The sequence below is a fragment of the Vigna unguiculata genome, chromosome 1, assembly GCF_037176805.1.
Source record: "Vigna unguiculata cultivar grain cowpea cultivar isolate G323 ecotype 2 chromosome 1, ASM3717680v1, whole genome shotgun sequence".
Classification (NCBI taxonomy): Eukaryota; Viridiplantae; Streptophyta; class Magnoliopsida; order Fabales; family Fabaceae; genus Vigna; species Vigna unguiculata.
The window spans coordinates 6,538,463-6,561,427 of NC_140792.1; the positions used below are offsets into that span (position 1 = coordinate 6,538,463).

The 22,965-nt window shown below is 32.3% G+C and overlaps 1 pseudogene across 1 annotated transcript; it reads left to right on the forward strand.

The window, feature by feature from the left end:
• The first annotated feature begins 18,662 nt into the window (after window positions 1-18,662).
• On the forward strand, window positions 18,663-21,004 carry LOC114184159 (AAA-ATPase At4g25835 pseudogene; annotated as a pseudogene). The gene has a single exon (XR_014992916.1). The product of XR_014992916.1 is annotated as an AAA-ATPase At4g25835 pseudogene (transcript).
• The last annotated feature ends 1,961 nt before the right edge of the window (window positions 21,005-22,965 follow it).

Sequence of the window (22,965 nt, forward strand, 5' to 3'; positions counted from 1 at the left end):
GAGAAGACTTTTTTTTTCGAAAGTCATATTTAAAATTGGATCTTTAAAATAATAGAATTTATTTCAGTTAGGGAGAGAAACAAAATGGATCGTGACGTTAGGATAAGTAATTTCTTTTTCTAATTAATGTTTTAGTCATAGAATTGTTTGAAATTTATTGAATAACAAATAGTGTAGCATTATTTATATATTTATAGAGTTCTTGACGGTCGTTTAGGTGGGTTGAAAGAGAAAAATATGTATAAAGTCTTGACTTCCTACAACTTTCGGGTATACAATAAAACTTGAATTGAAAACTATGAAGAGTGTTTCGTTCTCAACCTCATTCTTTTATCCCAAAACTTTTCTAATGTTTCGAACTAGAAACAATATTATTTAAGAAAGTATTATATTTTGAATGAGAAAAATTAATAATAAACATATTTTAAATATTCCTATTGAACTTGAGAATTCTAATTATATTAAACATTTATTTCAATAACTCGTTTTTAGAAAATTATGTTAGACATTTTATATGTTGAGTTTTTACACGGAAGTAAGAAGAGATTGAAAATTGAAATTATTTGAATTGAATAAAAGTGAATAAAAATAAATAGAAATATTTGTAACTATAAACTAGATATATTTTTGTCTCCTCTTTTATTTTTTTCAATTTTATTTTTTAATTATTATTTTTAATATAATAAGAAAACTTCAGTTTCATCATAGTAATTACTTTTTCAATTCAAATAGTTACCTTTTTTATCATTTTAATAATTGTCAAATATAAATAATTACTCATAATATTATTTACACAATATTATTTATAATATTTTTTTAATAATTAAAATTTATTTTATCTATAATTATATATCTGTAACTATGGAGATTTTTATTTCTCAAAAATTAATCTTTTAATTGTAATTTTTAAAATTTAAATAATTTATAAATATTTAAAAAAATACGTAGCACTGTTTACGCTGGTTATAATAAATTTTATTAAGGTAATAGAAAATTAAATAAATTATATTTTCTTGTTTAGATTGACATATCAACTTTAACAAAATATAGAAGAGAATTTAATAATAGCATTATTAAAGAGTTGTATAATCTTCAGACATCGTTTAATCAATCTGCAGCTCCCATTCTATTACAGTGATTAATATGTTCTTATGAAATACAAATTAATTTACAAACAATTATAAAATGTTATCTTTTTACGAAATTAAATTCTTAAAATTCCAAATTCAATTCAAACATATTAACGTTAAAATAATAAAATTAACTAATTCAATATATCAACTTAAAAATTGCAACTGAACTTATATATAAACTTATTTAGTTAAGTGATATGTTAAAAGTTGCACTTAAATTTCCTAACCTTCTTATTACAGTCACCATAATTTATTCATAAATCAAAAGTTATTGTATTTGTATAAGAAAGATAACAGAAAGAGTAAAATGTGAAACAAATTCTTATCCCTTAGTTGTAGATGATTTTTATTTATCTTAATTTTAAAATTCAAGAAAATATCAATTATTTTTATAATTATTATTACATGTTTATTTTTACTTCAATTCAATTAATTAATAATGACATTCCTATTATGTAAAAATTGAGAAGAGTTAATATAAAACACTTCTTAACTTTTCTAAATTAAAATAATTTATTTACTTATTTAATTTATAATGGCTATAACAAAAATTTACAAGATACAAAAAAATTGACAATGAGTGACAAAAATTTATGTCAATAAAAATTGGAGTGCTTTCACCAGCACAACGTAATCACGTTTTTAGACAATTTTATGCTACAATCTTAAAATTAATGTAAAATTGATGCAACGAAAAATTAAATTTTACAATTTAAATTTAAATGGATCGTTTAAATTATTATGATTAGAAATTAGTTATATCAAATAATAAAATTTTATTAATAATATGAGTATGAATAATCAATTATGCACATCTTGCCATATAACAAACTCATCTTTATCTATTTTCATTCTCTTCAAATCATAATTACTCTGATACTTCAATAGTTTAAAAAATAAAAAATAAAAAATAATTTAAATACATAGTTTTAATTTTTCAAAACATTTGTTATGAAAAAAATCGTAAAATAAGTTAAGATTCTAAAATAGACAATATCTAATGATAGATTATAAAAATATTATCTCAATATACTAAAATAAAAACAACAAAGCAGTGTTAAGTGTAAATTATTATCATAAACAATATATATTTTAAAACAAACACATATAAAGTATTAATAAACTAAGATTAAGATAAATACTCATTATCAGATTTCAAGTCTTCCCCGATACATATCGTTTCATGCCACAACAATTATGCATATTTTTTTTATTGAAAATGAGAAAAGGGGATATTTATGATAATAAAAGAAATATATGCACATTAAGATGATGTTTTAAATTATTTGAGTGGTAATTAAACAATGGTTACATCAAAGATGAGACATCAACATCGAACAAAAAGACATGCAATCAACCCAACCGATTCCTAAGAAAACAAAACCAATCCAACCACTTCACTCACTAGCCACTAAAACAGTCTACCATTGCACTGTGCTCTCATTAAGTTGCATCTTTCATCCCACTACCTTGCAACCACTCTCACCACAACTTCACACCAATCATTTCTAAATTCGACATAGATGTTGATGGAATGAATTAAAAAAAAAAAAAAAGAAATCTTTTGATTTTTATCTACTATGTAATCATGGTTAGATGTGATTAGATTTGTCTTGAATTTGTGATATCCTTTTTTTTTCTTATCTTAGATACAATTTAAGTTTTCATAATTTGAGTTACTATGTGATTTAACTCGATTCAATCAAACACAACTAGAATTATAATTGAGTCAAATCTCAATAAACCTAAACCGATTCACTCTTATAAGGATCGGATAATTGGTGACTCGAGATTCAATTTGAGATCTACTCTTATTTTTGTTATAAATATACTATATTATGTTTTTCTTTTTATATTTTGAATTAGTTTAGACAAATTTATTATTGCTTAGCTTATCGACTTACTTGAAATATTGAATTTTGTTTTTCAAAAAAGTATGTTATTTTTTGAAGTTTAATTTTTTTTGTCTGTTTTTGTCCAAAAAAATGTTAAATTGGTCTTCAATTCTTTTTTTCAGTTTTAATTTGGTTCTGATTTTTGAAAAATTAATGCAATTTTGTCACTGATGAGTCCCAATTTTGTAAAATATTTTTGAACTAATTACTTTACTTTGGGTAGATTAAAGTTGTTAATTCTTAGGTTTTAGGTTAGATTTAGTTTAGGAATCATTTTTCTTTCCATGTTAGTGGTACAGTAACAACGTTAAAGGGGTACCACGTTTTAATTCTTAGATTTTTTAAATTTTTTTTAAAATTTTTATTTTATTATTTTAATTTCTTTGAAAATTAAAAAATTTGTCATGTGTTGAGCTAACGTCATGTCACGTGTCAAGTTTTCATGAAGGACTTTTAACAAACAATTCCAGTTTTAATATTTTTGCATCAATTCATTTCATTCCAAAGATGAAAACATATTCTAATACATCCATTTATTCATTCCATTCATTCATAACATCTTTGATCCATGAGGAAATTCGAAGTTAGAATCACATATATGCATAGTTTCATGTAGTCTCTGTTTTAAATATTTTTGTAGAGTTAGAACTAGGTTGATCTTATCTAGCTCTTGCAAAACACCTTTGCCCTCAAAGACCTGGGTTGCTTACATTTCTTTTTAGGCATTGTTATTACATGGAACAAAGATGGTAGCATACATCAAAGACCTTCTGCAACCCTCACTTATGATCTATTGGTTTGCATTCTCCACCCCTTTTTATTTTTATGTTGGTCATTTTCATTTATGAATCTCCATGTGTGCTAACCCCAACACCTTTTATGTGTTTTCTCCTTGTTCTTTATTTACTCGTTACACCTCCGCATACACTACGCACATCTCTCGTTAATTATTAACTGCACCCCAGATTTTGGAATCCCTACATCCCTATTTGATTTTGTTATTTTTTAAAGTTTAATTATTTTTGTTCAAAAAATTATGTTATTTTTTAAAGTTTAATTTTTTTTTTTTGTCTAGAAATATCAAGTTAATCCTCAAATATTTTTTTAATCTCAATTGCGTCTCGATTTTAAAAAAATTAATGTAATTTTATCACTAAAAGGTCACCGATGAATCCCAATTTGGTGAAATATTTTTTAACCAATTGCTTTACTCCGGGTAGATAAAAGTTGTTAATTATTAGTTTTTAGGTTATATTTAGTTTAGTTTTATATATTTAGATTAGTTAGGAAATTTTAGTGTTAGTCATAGAATTAATTCTAGAGTTAGTCTAGGATTGTAGAATTTTATATTAGATATTAGTTTCTTAGTTTGATTCACTTTTAGAAGTTAGAATTAAATAGGAATTTAGTTTAATAGCTTAGTAATCTAGTTTAGAAAATAGATTGAGCAGTGATTCATAGCTTAGAGTATATTATTGTAGTCTTATATAGCTTATAACATTTATTAATTTCAGCATTTTAGTTTTAGAATCATATTAAGTAGATCGTTAATCTTAGTTGTTATTTTTTGTTTTGATAGTTTTATAATTCTGCATTATTAGGATTATCCGTGGTGAAATTTGGATAAAAAAAATTCAAGATACTAAATTAGATATTTTATATATAAATTATTTTTTCTAATTCAAAAAAAAGTCTTCATTTCATGTACTCAAAACAAACACACATGATAATAGAATCTATAAAAACATGACTATCACCTCTCATATTTATAAAAACAAAATTATCATTGTTCAGTGCACTAAACAAATTTATCACATGCAATAGAAAAATAGGTTGCTTCAAAAATAAGTAAAAAGTGAGCTTACTCCAAAAAAAAAATTGATCGGTCTAAATTGTTTTTTAACTTCTTAATTTTACCGTGATGAAATTTAATTTTGAAAAGGATGAAATATTGAGAATGAAAATTGAGATAGAAAGGGAGAGATGAAAAAGAGATCGAGGTAGGAGAGAGAGAAACAAAAGAAAGAAAAAAAAGAGAGAGAGACTACAAGTGCTTTTACATGTTTTAAGAGAACTTTTTTCTAAAATTAATATAAATAATATATATATATATATAAGATCACAAAAGAAAACTTTGGGGACGTTGTGGCTCCCCTGTCATGTATAAGATGTGTCTTTGGGGATTACTATAGTATTTTTACATTTTAGGTTAGTTTAGTGTAGCTTAGACTAATTTCTAGTTAGCTTAGTCTAGTTTAAGTAGTTTTAAATAAATATCATTACTTGAATTTTTTGACTTTGGTACAGGTCTATGCTTTCAATTCAATGGTCTTAGGCTGATTAAAGATGAATCAATACCAAATTCCACCAAAAGAAGAAATTTGTGTGCAATTTGGAGTTTCTATATTTCCCTCCCCATGAGAACCAACCTTGTCCTCAAGGTTGAAGTGGGGATAAGAGTCCTTAATTTATTGTGCATATTTCCAAGTAGCATCTTCAACTTGAGTATCTTGTCATTGGATTAACAACTGATGGATTATGTTTGCTACGTGCAGAACTGTACGCATGGCTAGGACTTTCACAAGTTGTAAGTGAGGTCCCTGGATGGAAGTAGTCAAGGGCAAAGGCAGGTAATGTTAATTGTTTTGGCCATGGAACTTTTTAGGAGTGAAACATTAATCATGGGATGCATCTTAGCCTTTTCCAGTTGGATGATGCCTTGGAAAAGGAAGAAGCATTCCTAGCCCTTGGATGCATTGGATCTATGAGGTGTACGAAGGAATGTTGACTTCCACTTAGACCACCTTGGACCTTTGGTAGCTCATGGCCAAATCTCCTTTTGGGCTTAGTCAAGCCCAATTTTATCAATTCAACTACACATTGTTTGACTTATTATTCTAGAAAAAAGACCTAAATAATGGGCCAATCTTATTGTTATTCTACTACTCTTTGATACACCTCTTCAAATCTTCATATCTTCTTTGGCCCATGTGAAGAGTGTGAGAAGCCCATGTGGGTTTGGGCCATCTTGGATGAAGCGCAATTGGATTTTTTTGAGCATGCCCCTTGTTATTGGGCCTCTTGGTGGGCTTTGGCATTGAGATGCATGCGGGGCATGGATTGGACCTTGAGCATGATTTAGGCCTAGGCGTTGGCCCAAGCTATAAACCTTGTTGGGATAACATCATCCCCTCCCACTTGAAGAGGATATGACCTCAGATCAAGAAGATTGTTTAAAGCTCACAGAAACTAAAGCTATGTTCCACCAGGATCAAAATCATATCTGCAACAGTCATCAAACATAATTTCAATAAAATCATAAAGACCATGCAATAGATATTGATAGAAAATGTGTGCAGATGGGCTTTTAAGTTTGAAAAAATGTGAGATTCGGCCCATTTCACAAAAATTGTGATTTTCACTTTGACTTAATTGAAACCTAAAAGGTAAGTCTAAGTCAAAGTTTGGTTTTGAAAAATCTTTTGAGGAGTTTGAAATAATGAATGAAGGTGGAAAAACATTTTTAGAAAGAACCAAGACAAAATAATTAATGGAAGAGAAGGTAGAGTGTAAAGATGGAATCACTCCCTTTGGAATCTTGATCTTAAGGTTTAGGCAAGGATGTTGTATCTTTACTGCCCTAGACAATAGTTCCTTTGCTTCTTTCCTTTTAATCTCTTCCTCTTTTCTTTTTAACTCTTCCTCTTTTCTTTTTAATTCTTCCTCTTGTCTTACTCTCTCTTTTTCTTCATACTCTTTTCTTTCTTTTTCCTCATTCTCTTTTCTCAACTTCTCTACCTTTTGTTCTTCTTTGTCCCTCATTTCTTTCTCAAAATTTTCTCTTTCCTCTTCCTCTTGCTCTTTTTGTTTTTGGAATGCTCTTTCTCTTTTCTCCCACAAGAGTATGTCACGTCGCTTTTTATACTTAGCTGCACGACGAAGGAACTGTGGCTCATTGTCAATGAAATTCAGACCTCTCTCCACGAGTTCTTTCAACTCACGTTTGAGTGCTTGAGTTCTCTCAAAATTAGTTGGAACAAATTGTCGCCTAATGCAAGCCCTCAAATCCTCCCAATTTCGAATGGCATATTTTCTACCAATGTGAACCAGATTCTGTCTTGAATGCCACCACTCAGATGCATGTGTTATAAACCTAGAAGTGCACAAATCAACTATACAATATTTACTACCCCTAATTAGGAATGGATGCAATTTTTCAATCCTTTTCTCCCAAGCTAAGTATGACATTGGATCTACTTTGCTACCAAACTGAAGAATGTCATGCATAGCCCTATGATGCAAGTAATGCTCACTATATTTAGAATGCAAACTATTTTGATCCCAAAAATTATCATGCAAAGAAGAATAACACAGTCATCTTGGAAACAATTTTGAAAAACAAGTTTCTCAAAAAAATTGAGGGAAATTTCTAAAGAAAGTAGTGCTCATGGTGATTGAAAGAACATAGAAACTTGAACAAAGTGTGGAAGATGAAATCAATCACAAGTGGACCTCCAGGTCAGGCGAGGTGAGTCTTTAAGACTTCTTAAGTACCAAGGTCAATCCTTGCCAAGATACACTTGTAAAAGGTTTCAAAGAGCACACAATTGTCTAAGTGCTAAGTAAATAGAATCACTTGTGGCACGAAGCACAAAACACAAAAACACGACTCAAAAAGGAAAAACTAGCACACTAAATGCGGACCCCTAAATGGAAAAAATATGAGAGACTTTGGTCTCACAACTTAAGCCTCTAAAACGTATTGCAAGAAAACATGAATATAATCTATGCAGCCTAATGTAAGGTGAGAAAGTACTCAGAACTTTCAACACACTTACAACTAAAGTGAATCACTATGTAGTATGCAAAGGTTTTACTTAGGAGATGAGATTGAACACCTTGTGGTTCTCCAAGACACCTAAGTAGGCCAAGAATTGCAAGTAATAAGCAACCAAATTTGGAACACAAAATTTAGCACTTTTAGGAGCAACCCAAGAGCACTATAATATTAGTGACCTTTGGGTAAAAAATTAGGCACTAAGGAAGCTCCAAATATACCAAGTCACCAAATTGTAGAGAAAGATGGAAATTATTAAGATACAACAATTAAAAGCCACAATGGCCAATCAAAAGTCTTCAAAATGATGGTTCAATGAGCTCCTTTGACCACTAGTAAAGAAAGCCTTAGTTGATGGTTTATGTGTACACACCAATTTGAACACCCTTGAGCACTTTGTGGATAAGAAAATTGCAGCACCAAATAGCCAAACAACAATAAGAAACTGCACAAAACAATAAACAAAAACAAAGAAAACTTTGCCAAATTTAAATGGTTAGCACTCAACACTCTCAACAAAAAATTGTAGCTCAAATCAGACTAGGTGTGGGACGGAAGGTAATTGCCAATTGAAAGCATTAAGCTAAAGCATTGAATCATATCCACCACCTAAGATGCTACCACTATCTATCAATAAGAATAAAGCATTGCATCACCAAATCAAACCACAGAAACCAAGAGCATTGTAATTGGAAGGAAACAACAAATAAAGCAAGAAAGGCCAATTAGAAATGTTAAACCAAAGTGGAATTCATGAAACAACACTGAATTGAATAGCCAAAAAGGAAAATCAAGAAATTAAGGCTTGAAAGAAAGGAAAGCACATCAAAAGGAATCCTAGAATGGTTCTAGAATGGATTAAAAATTGAAAACAGAAACTGCAGTGCTCATAAAATGCTTATGGTATTCATTGCATTGGTGCTAATTTGAGGGAACTAATCCACTCCAATTGAAAGCAACTGATGACCATATGGAATACACACATAAACAAGCAAATGTATAGAGCAAGAGCACTTAATTCTAAAGCAAAACACACCAAAAGCGCACTAAACAGTGATTTTCCCGAAAACACAGCACCAAAAAACGCTGACAGATGCCTCAACTTTGAAGATGTATCATATTTTTTGTATTGGACATACTTGAATGACTCTTTTTGCTAATTTTTCATCCAGATGTTGAGAAAATTAGGCAAAAATCAGAAGGTGATTCAGTGCTATGAATCATTCCAGTTAAATCAAACAAGAAAAGTATGTGTCAGAACATAAGTGAAAACAACAACAGATTTGCACTGAAAAACGCAAAAAGTTGCTTCTACTTCAAACATTTGTATAGAATTAAATTCTCAACATAATTGAATGATTCTTGTTGGAGAATTTTCGTCTATAACTTAGCTTTTCGAAGCAACAATCAGATTAAAATTTGGTGCACTGAGTCACTCGTGACACTTCTCAAACGGAAGGTGTGCAGTGGAAAAAAAATTGAAAACTGAAGCAAAAGCAGATTAAAAGTGGAAGATGTTCAATGGACAAATCAATTCGAGTTGGAGCTTGATTATGATCTAAAATCAAGCATAGATCAAGATGAACATCTAGGACATTCTAAAGCATAATCCAATTGGTGAAATGGAAGAAAAATAGTGAGACCTTTGCCTTACACGTCCACAAACATCACTTGAAGTTCATAGCTCAAATGTGTTATGTAGGACATGGTTCTCATCAAGCAAGTGCGAAATTTAACAATAAGAACGAAAATGAAGATGAAACAAAATGCATAAACATATTTTAAGACAAAACACAAGACGATGAATTAAAAATTAAAAAATGCACCGATTAAAATGATAAAAAACAGCAAGAAATCAAAGAACAAGTGCTGGAACAAAAAAAAATGGAACCTAAAAACACATATTCACCATTGAAGCAAGGAGTACTACAATTTGAATCAACAAGATTCATGTAGCCTCAATGATAATCAGTGGAAAAGGAAGAAAACATGAAGAAACAAAAAAAAAGATGAACAATACGAAAATGAAAAGAAAAACACAAGATATGGAAGGAAACCTTACTCAAACCAACACAAATAATGAACAATGGCTTGAGTGGCTCTAGTTACCATTATGGTGGAACCCCTTGGATGAAGGTGAAGAAGAGAGCTCCATGGAAGGGTGAGGGTTGGCGGAAGCAAGGTGAAGGATGAAGGTTGTTCTCAGAATTTGAGTGAAAGGTGTGTAATAAATTGTATCTTAGATAAGATAGAGGAAGGTGGCTAAAGGAGATGATTCAATCCTCTAGCTCTAGTGACTCTCAAAAGGAAATAGGAGTGGAGTACTCTCAACACTAGGCATCTATTGCTTAAAATTCAAGAGTGATTACAATAGCCTAAAATTTAGGCTTGTATATGAAAGAAAATACACATAAGCACTCTTAGCCCTTGGATGAGAAAGGCATTCAATCTTGGTCGTGGAAGATGTCTTGGAGAAGGAGCAAGGCTCATGGCCGTTGGAAGATGTCTTGGAAAAGGAAGAAGCATTCCTAGCCCTTGGATGCATTGGATCCATGAGGTGTAGGAAGGAATGTTGACTTCCACTTAGACCACCTTGGACCTTTGGTAGCTCATGGCCAAATCTCCTCCTGGGCTTAGTCAAGCCCAATTTTATCAATTCAACTACATATTGTTTGACTTATTATTCTAGAAAACAAGACCTAAACAATGGGCCAATCTTATTGTTATTCTACTAGTCTTTGATACACCTTTACAAATTTTCACATCTTCTTTGGCCCATGTGAAGAGTGTGAGAAGCCCATGTGGGTTTGGGCCATCTTGGATGAAGCCTAATTGGATCTTTTTGAGCATGCCCCTTGTTATTGGGCCTCTTGATGGGCTTTGGGATAGAGATGCACGTGGGCCATGGATTGGACTAAATTTTATCAAACACATAACATCTGAGATACATTTCTAATGTTTTATTGAGGTTTTCTGTTTGACCATTCGTTTGGGAATGATACGAAGAACTAAATTTTAAGATAGTTCCATAAGACCGAAAAAGGTGTTGAGGAACTAATAAACACACAGTCTCTATCAGAAACAATAGTTTTTGGAAAACCATGAATTTTACTAACATTGTTAGTGAATGCCTCAGCCACAATTTTACTAGTAAAACCAGTGTTCAAAGAGACGAAGTGTCCAAATTTAAAAAGTCTATCTACTACGACCATGACTATAGAATAACCATGTGATAAAGGTAAATGTGTAATAAAATCTAAAGTAATATCATCCTAGACCTGATTCGAAATATGTAAAGGATGCAACAAACCCTAAGGCAGAGCATGATCTGATTTTTCTTGTTGACAGATGGTGCAGCCACAACAAACCTACGAATGTCAGTCGACATATTTGGCCAATAAAACTAAGAAGTTATCCTAGCAATTGTTTTAGTAATACCTGCATGGCCTCCAATCTTATTGACATGAAATTCATAACAAATTTTGTGTTTTAATTGGTCAGATGAAGGGACTACTAGTATGTTTTTTTTTCAAAACAACAATCCCTGTTTTGTAGAATAATTAGAATCTGAAAGTTTTCCATTAACACATTGATCATATAATTCATATAAAATAGTATCTTGAGCAAGGAGATCCTTAACCTCTTGAAGCCATAATCCTGTAGGGGCATACCAAGCCATAGAAAAAATTCTAGACAACAAATCAGCAGCAACATTATCCTTACCAGGTTTATATTGAATAGTAAATCAAGTAGCTTTAAAAAAATATTATAACTAAGTAATAATGAAAATAAATGATATAAATAAATAAATAAAGAAAAGATAGGGAAAAAGATATAACTCTTCATTAATTAAAGGAATCTTATCTTAATACATGATTACATTACATTTAATACATGCATTCATTACTTGGCACATGCATGACGTGTAAATGGATGATGAAGGAAAGATGAGACATAATGCACATGTATTACATTTAATGCGATGATTACTTTACAAAATTTTGGTTTATAAATAGGTTTCATATGATAGGAATGTGAAAGAGTGAAGAGAAAGGGAGAGTTACGTGAGGTAAAAAAGAAAGAAAGAGAGAAAGGGAGAAGTTGGAGTAAGAGATTAGAAAAATTTTAACCTTCTAGAAGTATTGCTAGTGTGCCCCTTCAATCAATAAGATAAGGGGGAGTGAGGTTAAGCCATTTTTATGTTAATCTTGATAAACTCATATGTGTTATATTATTATTTTTTTATTTATTTTGAATTATATATTATTTTATTTACTTCCATTTAACTTATTTTTATTTATTATCCTCTTTATTTATTTATATTTATATTATGTAACTTCTCTCGAGTTAAGTACTAGTCCTATTTATTTATTTCTCTCCAGTTACGCACTAGTCTCGTTTATTTATTTCATTTAATTTTATCTCCAGTTATACACTGGTCTTATTTATTTATGGGTTAAGTATGTTTTTAGTCCTCAAACTTTGACTCAAAATTGGAATTCGTCCTTGTCTGAAACTTCGATACATTTTGGTCCCTAAACTTTAAAAATGAATGAATATAGTCTTTTTAACCCAATTATGTTAAATTTTTTTGAGGTGTCGAACACTTTTCATATTATTATTGGAGTTTTTTACACTATTTGACACATTCTTGGTTCAATATCTACTGAGAAATATGTTCGACACTTCAAAAAAAGTTAACGTAATTGAGTTAAAAGGACTATAGTCATTCATTTTTAAAGTTTAGGGACCAAAATCTATTGAAGTTTCAGACAGGGACGAATTCCAATTTTGGGTCAAAGTTCAGGGACTAAAAACATACTTAACCCTTTATTTATTTTATTTAATTTATCTTCAGTTACACACATGTCCTGTTTATCTATTTTATTTAATTATCTCATATTACGTACTATCTATTCATTCATTTCATTTCATTTATCTCTAATTTTGCACGAATATTTATATTAATTTATATCTTATTTTATTTTATAACATTCTAATCCGTATATAGCTAATTATTTAAAGTTCTTGCTTTGATTCTTGTTTTGTTTTATCATTATTTTATAATTTGAAAAATATAAAAATAAAGTAAAAGAAAATATTATTTTATTTAGTGAGCTTGGACAAAAGAAAGTTATCTATATGTTTTATTGTTATTTTATATTCTTTGTGTATGTGTATATATATTATTGGTAAAAAATGACATAACTTGAGAGTCATTACATTTTATGGTCTTTGAATATGTCCAAGAGTATGTCAGTTGAGAAAGAATATTAAGTCTGGTTTCAATAAGTTGAAATAAAACCAATGTCAGAGTCTTTGTATTTGAGAAGTCACAGTTTAGTACATTACGGGATGAAAGGCAGGGACCATGGTGGTGTCTAATGGGAGAAGATTCAAAAACATAAATAACCAAAACAGAATATCAAACCCTAAGTTGGGTCATATTGAAACATAAATTGAAGTGCAAACAAGATTTCTAAATCTTCAATGGAACGAAAAAGATTGTTGTAGCATAAAAAACGAAAACCCTACACATGGGTGCTATTCCAAGTCACTACAAACCAAAAAATGAAATGTCCAACCTACCAAATGTGCAGAAAACGCAAACGCAACAATGAGTATTGTCAATAATGCATAAAAACGTTAATAAAGAGTGATAAAACGTGAAAATGAAGAAGGCACCTCCATGGGTCACCATCTAAAGCTAAAAAAAACGTGAAAATGGAGTGTGAGAAAGAAGAAGGTAGTTACTCATGAAAAATGAGACCTAAATTTCGTGCTCCTCTCACCTTAGATCCATATATTTACAAAAATGACATTCTAGTCAAAAGAATTACAAAAATGCCATTATGGATCCAATCATTTAAATGATGTGGAAATGACATGGACAAGGGTGGCAATGATGTGGCAACTATCTCTTCATCTTAAGATTAGTTTCCAAGCTCCAAAATTTCTTCACAAAATACCTAAAAATAATTAGAAACAAAAATTAGACAACTTAATGCCAAATTACTCAAAATTTGAAATAATGGCCCAATGAAGCCCAATTGATAAAAGTGTACTAACAAAAGACAATTAAGCACTAAATCACCATCAATAAGGCACAAAAAAGACAATAGAATATGAAAAAATAATGACTCATCAGCCAAACTATTTGATAATATACCATTTGAACATAAACAAGATTGTAATAAAAGAAAAACTATTTTGGAGATTTGAGACAACTTTATAGATATAATAATACAAGTCAAACACTTGAGAGGGAGGAGAAAAAATGTGCGATAAACACAGCAAAAAATATGATTAAAAAACTAAAACACAATATTATATATATATATATATATATATATATATATAAGCTATTCAGGTTATTTAATAAACTATAAATATTTTAATAGTTTAAACTAGACATATAGTATTAAGATAGATATGAAGACAATAATAGATATGTACATATTCATCTCCTTTTTCATACATAATTTAAAAGAATTAAATATTATCTATAACCACATTCGATTAAGGCAAAGTATATATTTGTTTAAATAATTTTCACCAAAACAAATTTAATTATCAACTAATCAAGACTTGGTTAGTATATATTTATTTTTCTTAGTCGCACCAAACATATGTAACAACCTATTATTATGCCTACAAATATCAAAGTCTTTAGGAATGCAAAAGCAAACGATGAGGAAGTTTTTATATTAGCAGAAACTAGAGTTTGGGTATGGATCACAAATAAGTATTCAACAACTATTTTCTCTTATTCTGATTGGTGTTTTATGTCCAAAATCACAAGCTTACTCATTCTTTGAATGTCTACTCCTCCTTTAAATAAGTAGAACATGAACATGGTGAATGATGCTTTGAGTTTCGTGATTTGTTTAACACATAAGGGTTCATACAAAACAACACATTTTTCTAGAGATGTCAAAGCGGGCAAGTAACATTGCAAAGGGCAGGCCGGGTTGGAGTTTCCAACCACCAGCCATGGCCCGGCCGCCTAACCCACCCAATTGGTGGGCCAAAGGCGAGCCAACTCACCCTGGCCCGCAAACCCGTTTTTTTTTTACTTTTTTAATTAATTTTAAATTAAAAATTATTAAAATAAATAAAATTTTTTATATTATATTAAAAAATTTATAAACAATAGTTTAAAAAAAGTTAAAGGAAAAATAAAAAAAATAAAAAAAAATAAAAAAAATTAAAAAAGTTAAAAAAAAAATAGTGGTAGGCCAGCCTGCCGGTCCGCCAGCCTGCCCTACGGCGAGACAGGTTACAATATTCAACTCGTTTTGCTGTGACGGGCTAGCCTGACCCGGCCTGTTTTTGGCGAGCCAAAGGTGGGGATGGGCCAAAACGGGCCAGACTAGCCCGTTTTGATACCCATACCTTTTCGTAGTGTTTTCAAGTTTTCTAATGCAAGTTCTTCAGTGAAAATGGAAAGAAGAATGTTATGCTACCTTTGGAAAGAATATGCTCATGACTATGATGTTACTACCAAGGTTTCACGCAAATGTCAACAATCATGTTCTTAAGGTTTTAACCTCGAAGGTCGATTATGTGGAAGCTTTAATATAAAAGATCTTTGTTATTCTGTTGGAATTTTCATTTTGGTTGCTTTCGCAGTTGTCAAAATTTTATTAGACGTGAGCCTTTATCCTTTCTTGAGTGTTTTGTTTTACAAAAGCTTGTTTGGCTATGCTTTTGTATATAATGGTATCTTTATTTTATTTTATTTTCTTATTTGTATAAGGGTTGAAATAATCATGTTGTCCCTTTTTCAATTCATATTTGTTATCGCTGATAAATAAAGAATCAAAGTCTTTCTAGATTTGGATTAATGATAGAAAATAGCGTAAAATTAGATGGTTAATCGGTTATCAATCCAAACCTCCAACTAAATAGGTGAAGTTCAATCTTCCATAATTAATGGCAAAACAACACTACCGATGTCTATACAGTTCTGAACCATTTTCTTGAAGAATCCTTCATGTAAAAAAAGTGTCACATAAATGGAATATGATCCACTTCATTATTTGACATTCCCTGTAGAATCCACTTTCCACTTTATTCTGATATCCCAATATAGGCAGGTTTTTGCCTCAAGGCTGATCCAAACTAATAGACGGTTAATATAAGAAACTAAGAATGCTACATAAGTGAAAGACCTTCTTTAATTCTTGTAGAGAGTTCCATGGCATGGATATTTAGATAATTTTTTTATGAATACTTCAGAAAAAAAATTAAGTAAAAGTTTCTGAACTTCTCACATAAGTAAAAGTTAACTGGTGTCTTTAACTTTTAAACAATACTTCTTAACTTCATTTCTATAAAAAAGTGAGATTTACAAGTTGATTTATCTATTCATTTTTACACCGATATAGAAATTCATCCAGAAATTGATTTGAATTTTTGGCAAGAACAATAGTGATATATAACACTGCTGTACTTAGCAGTATGAACATTATCTTGATGAATTGATATTGCTATGCCTCTCGTGCATTGATGGAATATGATGCATTTGATCATTGACATTCCAGGGAGAACCTCTTTGTGACTTTATTCTTGATACCCCCATTTAAGCAGGGCTTTCTCTCAAGGCTGACCTACACTGAAATTTTTGCCCATCTCCATATTCGTGGCTTTTAATGCCATACACATGCCTCTTTTTCTTTTCCTCCTCCTTTTATTTTCTCTTTCCATGTTTCCTTTCTCAAAATTTCAACCATTTTATAACCAGATACCTAAAACCATTGAAGGGGCAACAAAGATTAGATAAGAACAACAGCCAAACACCGCAGGATCATAATCTGATGGTGCGAATAGCGTTGCTTTAGTAAAGGAGATTTAGACAAATTTCTGTAAAGAAGCATAAATGAAACTTTGTTTCAAAAGCATATAAGCATGTAAAAGATATAAAAGAAATGTAATGCACAAGAAAGAATACCACCATCTTCATTACTTTAAAGATCTATACATATCAATCTCATAGACCCCGTCACCACCTCAACAAGTAAAAGCCTAAAATAATGTAATGAAAAGTTCAAAGCATATACATAGATTTGCCCAACCAAATAAGCAAACTAAGTTACAAATCGACATTTTCAGTAACGATCTAATTACATACTTTAAAATTTGTGCAACTGTGGATTGAAATCTAACAACGTCATCGCCTGTAATGTTCTATATACAGCATATAAGTACAAAGGTGAAAAATAAGAAAAACCTGAAGAGGCTATTATGAATAAAATATGATCCAATGGGTCCATGCAAAAAGATATAGTGAATATAAATTTATCCAGTGGGTTCCTCCTACCAATTTGAACAGATACGGTGCAATAAAACATGACAATCATCACTAGCCTATAGTCATCATCCCCTTATAATCATCTCCAACATGTCACTCATCATGAGTGATTGATGAGTTATAATAATTCATCAGAACATTCTCTGACCTCTGAAGGCACAAATTACTAGAACTATAGGGGAAAAGATAAAGTGCGATTTGTCAAGAAAGAAACAAAAGCAGCTTCAACTCAACGAGATGTACTCCATACTATTCCCTAACAAACCTCGAGTGTCTGCATGCGCACGCCGCCGTGATTCATTGCTGCTTGAGGATTATCTCTTGAAGACCTTTACTAAAGCTAGCTGGCGCGTGTGCATAGTAGAATTATGGGAATCAGGTGCAACTTAAAGACTAAGATGTTTGTAAAAATTGATTGAATTTTAACGAATATACCAAAGTTCAATGCAACTTTGAACCTGTAAATATAAGAGATAATTCAAGTTGGGAACATTTATAAGGTTTAACTCTTCATTATTTCTTTTCATTTACTAAATTCAGATCTTGTTTAGGAGAATAATAGTTATAGCCTAATAATGTAAATTGTTCCAATGACTACTGTTAAATCTGACATTTTTTCTAGGGCCAAACAGGCAATTCTAACCCAAAACACGAGTTTTTTTCATATTTAAATATCAAATTCATACTTTATTTAGTAAAATCAGAAATATATTATCTGAAGCAGCAACTTATTAATTAGTCTATTCTTTTGGCATTTAGTATTTATACATTAAAGATGTAAAAGAAACATATCTTGCTATTTCACATTATTTATACATCAAAGATGCATACACGCTCCATGCTATTTCACATTAATGTAAATTAAAGATGTACAGACAATCCATGCTATTTCACATTGAGAGAGAAAAGAGAGAAGATACTATCTTCTTTTGGTGAACCAAAAGTTATGTGACTTACGTCCCAAAGATTTACTAGAGTGAAGAGAGATCTAAAGACTCAAAGCAATCTTTAAGATAATTATTTACTAACAAAATCCTTGCATCGACACGGAAAGATAAGCCCACATCTTTGGGAAATATGAGTATAATCCGTACCAAAACTAGACTAACTTTTAATGACATACGTAGATATGATATAACTGGAGTGAGTGATAGCAGAACAAATTAGTGCCCATATATCATTATTCATGAATGGAGCATGTAAGACAGTTTTTATATATATTTTTTTTCAAAAGTTGATGGATAGATCATTGATATGTTTCATACTATACTATTAATTCTTAATATGACAGCTTTTGATTTTACAAAAAGTAAAATAAAGTAATTGCGGTACATAACTTCAATGGAAGAAGTAGCAAGAGAAAACAAAATTCCATAACTGTTTAGAGAACAAAATTTGAAACTGACAACCATATATATCTGCATGCAATTTTCTTTAATTTCGACACAACTGCGACGAAAACCACGACATAAATCCATGCTCACTGCATAGAACAAGTAGAAGCAAATACACCAAAAGGGAAAAAAAATAACAATTGAAAGTTTTTCTTTTGGTCCATAACTATTGAAAGGTTAACTGAAACTTTGGCAATTGACAAACCATGGCATTTTTGTGTGATTTTGGTGTTTGAGCCCACAAGAGGAACCAAACCGTTCAATCGATTCGATTCCAAAGCAGAAAACAAGCAACAAAACGAAAGACGGGACCTTTGGTAAGCAAAAATCGGCATCTGCTGGATTCTGTACGCATGGGAATGTATGTGTATGGGCAAGGCTATGGCCATAAACCCTCCAAAAACTCAATTATCACATTCACAGTTCTTCAAACGAACAAAGCAAAAAGCAAAAAGCAAAGCTGTCGGCTTCATCACCATCTTTATCTTTAACTTTTACCTACTCTACCATATGCCCAACCCAATGCTTCTTTTTATCAGAACCATGTTCCTGCTTTTACGCACCGTATAAGAACCCTAAACCCAAATCATTCAATTCCATTTTCCAGTTTCCATTTTCCACCAATTCTCAATTCTCAATTCTCAATCAAGCAAACACTAAATCACACAAACATGGAGATATTATCACAAATGTGGTCTCTGTTAGGGTTACTCACCGTGCTCCAAAACGTTCTCCCATCTCAGCTTCTCTCGTTGCTCCATTCCTTATACGAATCTCTGCAAGATCTGCTTTCTCCGTATTCCTATTTCGAGATTCCAGAGTTCAACGGCTACTGCGGCGTCGACCTCAACGACCTCTACCGCCACGTGCACCTCTACCTCAATGCCGCCAACCACGCCCCCGGCGCCGCGTGCCGCCGACTAACTCTCTCCCGCTCGCCGTCCTCGAACCGCATCTCCTTCGCTGTCGCCCCGAACCACACCGTCCACGACGCCTTCGGCGGCCACCGCGTCACTTGGACGCATCACGTTGAGACCGCGCAGGACTCACTTGAGGAGAAGCGCAGCTTCACACTGCGCCTCCCGAAGCGCCACCGCCACGCGCTCCTCTCTCCCTACCTCGCCCACGTAACCGCACGCGCCGAGGAGTTCGAGCGCGTCTCGCGAGAGCGCAGACTCTTCACCAACAATACCACCGGGTCGGGTTCCTTCGAATCGGGTTGGGTCTCCGTCCCCTTCCGTCACCCCTCCACCTTCGAAACCCTCGCCCTCGAGCCCGAACTGAAGAGACAAATAAAAAACGACTTAACGGCTTTCGCTGACGGCAAAGAGTTTTACAACCGGGTGGGCCGGGCCTGGAAACGTGGGTATTTACTCCACGGCCCACCCGGGTCGGGTAAATCGAGTTTAATAGCCGCTATGGCAAATTTTCTCTGTTACGACGTTTACGACTTGGAACTAACCAAAGTCTCTGATAACTCCGAGTTACGGTCGTTACTAATCCAAACGACAAACCGTTCTATTATCGTTATCGAGGACATTGACTGTTCCGTTGACTTAACGGCAGACAGAACAACGAAGAAAACGCAGGCAGCGAAATTGTCGAAGAGAAAGAAGTCTCAAACGGCGTCGTTCACGCGCTGCGAGGAGAGTGGGCGCGTGACGCTTTCGGGGCTTTTGAATTTCACCGACGGGTTATGGTCTTGCTGCGGTGACGAGAGGATTGTGGTGTTTACGACCAACCATAGGGATAGTGTGGACCCCGCGCTCGTGCGATGTGGCCGCATGGACGTCCACGTCAGCCTCAACACGTGTGGGGTTCACGCGTTCCGCGAGCTCGCGCGGAACTATCTTGGTGTAGACTCGCACGTGCTGTTCGAGGCCGTTGAGGGTTGCATTCGCTCGGGTGGGTCTCTCACGCCCGCACACGTGGGAGAGATTTTGCTGCGGAATAGAGGGGATGCTGACGTGGCGATGAGGGAAGTGCTGGCGGCCATGCAGGGACGGATGCTGGCCGCTGCCGCCGTCGCTGACCAGGCGGAGAACGAGGAAACTACGGTTGGAGTGAGGTCGCCGGAGAGCGTGCTGCTGATGGGGTCGCCGGAGAATTGGGATGCTTTGAGCGGAAAGAAGAGGAAGGAACAACACGGGGGTAATAATAATTGGGATAAAAAGGTCAAGTTTTTCGTTAGGTTAAGGTCGTTGACCAGATCTGACCCTGGTAGATAAATTTTTAATTTTAATTTTTTTGAAAAAACCCAAAATTTGGATGCATGTAGGTTTGTTTGTGTACTGTGATTAGTGTTTATTTTTATCAACTTATTTATTTTTTGTAGAACGTATAAAAGTGCTTGCCTCGTGTTTTTAATGTTTTGATGTAAGGTAATGCTTTTGGGCAACCTTGCATATAATTACACGTTGCCGTAATTAACATTTAATTGTAGCTATATCATTTTAAACAAATTGAAAAAATATTAAATAAAATTTTGTATTAAAAAATGCCTTAAAATTCTAATCAAATGAATACTATTTCAGAGATTTCTTTTTGTTTAAATAAGGTGACATTACATTAATTTTGTTTATCGTTTAGACTGATTAAACAATTTTGCTTATATTAAAAATTAGGAATAAAAGCTATTATTGTGAAAATGCTTGAGATTTGACACATTTAGGCCGGTTAAAACATGAAAATCGAGTAAGTTGGATTAGAACAATTTTTATACGGTTCTTAATTTGATGAATAAAGTTATAGTGTAAAGTCATTAGTTCTGAAAAAAAAAACACAACTAAAATAACTGATATAATTTTTTTAAACTTGAAAGAATATTACTAATGAACAAAATGACAAAGAGAGACTTGTAAAAACTCCCTCAAACAAAAATAAAAATCATGATTTGTCCATACTAAAAAATAAATCTATTATGATCAACAAAAAAGTCTTAATCAACTATACTATATAGTGTTAATAATCAGCCAAACAATAATTTGATGAATAAAGCTATAGTGTAAAGTCATTAGTGATGGGGAAAACAACAACATAACCAAAATACCAGAGAATGCACTTGATATAATGTCCCTACTTGCAAAAATTTATGAGGAGCAACTACTAATGAACAACAATAATCAATCATCAAAATCACAAACAAAAACACCAAGATTTTACTGTGAACCCCCCCCCAAAAAAAAAAGGATAAAAACCAAGAGTTATCCATACTAAAGAAATAGTTTTATTATGATTAACAAATAATACAAATGAGTCTTAATCACCTACACAAAATAGTGCTAACACTCAGTCAAACAGCAAAGCAACAAAGCTTGTAAATAAAAAACAAGAAAGATAAAAAAAAAAACTAAATACACAATTATAGTGTAAACTGACTTTCTCCTAACTCAGACCTTGTATCAATGATCTGAACTATCAGAATGAAGAACGAGATGTCTTGAACCTATTGTCAAATTTTAAGCACAGTGGTGAATGAATCTGCAATATCAATTTTATAGTGGCGTGATAACTTAGTGAAAAAAATGAACAAATATTTTTCTTCTTCCTTTCTTTGAATGTGTTGGTGTTCTCTAAGTGAATATGACTCTCCCTTTTCTGCCTCTCTCTTACTTTTTAGCACTTTCTCCACTAAATTCAATGAGACATCAAATAAGCTTCTCAACTTTTGGGTCTATAGGAATGAGTCTGATTCCTAACAATTAGACCATAAACCTTCATATTGAGCTGACATTTGTTACGGTCATCATTCGATTCAAAGAATCTCCGCTCCAGAACTATAAATGAAATTTTCATCTCATACGTCTCCCCCCTTATGTGTGCAATGTGAAAAATCCATAAAATCAAAAAATATTCTAGTATTCTCATTCTCAACTGAACAGAGCTAGTGTTTTTACAATAAATCTCTAGCCAACCTTTCTGTCAAAAATTATTTCTTAACATTAAGTATGTAAGGTACTTCATAAAAAAAACAAGAATTTTCAACAATTTCTTTGTCCTCTACGCTACTTAATTTCCTGGAATTAGTCACCTCAATATTCTTCGATGGTTCTATGGGTATCCAAAATATGAACGAGATGGATATTTATTGTCTCAACCATTCTTGTCAGTCCCAATCTCGATAAGCCATGTATATAGATAAATACAAAATTTTCGTGTCCTTGATTCCCAAACATAGTGTTTCTTTTCCAATGTTACCTATCAGTACTAGTAATTTAGAGTTGACCTAACCTCATAAGTATAGGTAACATTTCGCTTAATACTAGAAACATAAAATTCTAAGTTGTTATACATTTCGGGTTTATATTTGTTTATATTTATTTTATGAGAAAAATTTATGTTAAGTATATTTGATAAAGAATAAGCTTGTTTAACTTGAAAAATAAGTCTTTTA